The sequence below is a fragment of the Lepeophtheirus salmonis genome, unplaced genomic scaffold, assembly GCF_016086655.4.
Source record: "Lepeophtheirus salmonis unplaced genomic scaffold, UVic_Lsal_1.4 unplaced_contig_5651_pilon, whole genome shotgun sequence".
Lineage (NCBI taxonomy): Eukaryota > Metazoa > Arthropoda > Copepoda > Siphonostomatoida > Caligidae > Lepeophtheirus > Lepeophtheirus salmonis.
The window spans coordinates 1-793 of record NW_027294953.1 but is presented as its reverse complement, the minus strand read 5'-3'; the positions used below and the strand labels follow the sequence as shown (position 1 = coordinate 793).

The following is a 793-nucleotide window of genomic DNA, read 5'->3' as shown; positions in this document are numbered from 1 at the left end:
TCAATCTATATACAATTTAACTATACATATTACATTTGTATGTTTTTTTGAATCTTTAATTTGTACACATATGTAGATATAATTTAGATGATGGAATTTTTTTTAAAACAATATTTTCATCAAAATAAGCCCGATCCAGGCAGGATTCGAACCTGCAATCTTCTGATCCGTAGTCAGACGCGTTATCCGTTGCGCCACTGGACCTAGTTGTCCGTAATGCTAATGTAACCAATATCATTTACCTTAGACCATTTGATACTGAAAAACCTTGTTTAAAAAAAATAGCATGTCCAGAAAGCTAATATTGTAAAATAAGAAAAGAAATGGTGAAATATAGTAATATCATATTCAATTGAATCATAACTGTTCAGTTTAGAGAGTATCAAACATTAAATCTAGATGTAGGACGCACGTTTCTTGTTTTAATTTTCCTGTACTTTACCCAACTATTTTATATCACAAACTAAGTAACAACTGTCCTATGGAAAATAATTAATACAGTAATAAATAAAAGGAGTCAGATCAAATTTGGGTATAGAACATATGCTAGAACAGTAACATATAACATCATTTCTGAATCTTTAAGTAAAGCTGAATGATTAAAATCTTATATCCAACTGAATAGAAAATCTAAAATAAGTAATGGTTATATTAGTTGAAAGTATTTTGTACCATTTATATCTTTAATTAGTACAAGATATGTTATATTTCCAGAATATGATATATGCCCGGCTAGCTCAGTCGGTAGAGCATGAGACTCTTAGTAATACGGCAACTTTGTGGTGCCCTAGAG

At 29.9% G+C, this 793-nt stretch overlaps 1 non-coding gene across 1 annotated transcript; it reads right to left on the bottom strand.

Annotated features, from left to right (window-relative positions):
- Positions 1–131: 131 nt before the first annotated feature.
- TRNAR-ACG (transfer RNA arginine (anticodon ACG)) lies at positions 132–204 on the bottom strand. Its single transcript has one exon. It is a non-coding gene; the product is annotated as a tRNA-Arg (tRNA).
- Positions 205–793: the final 589 nt, after the last annotated feature.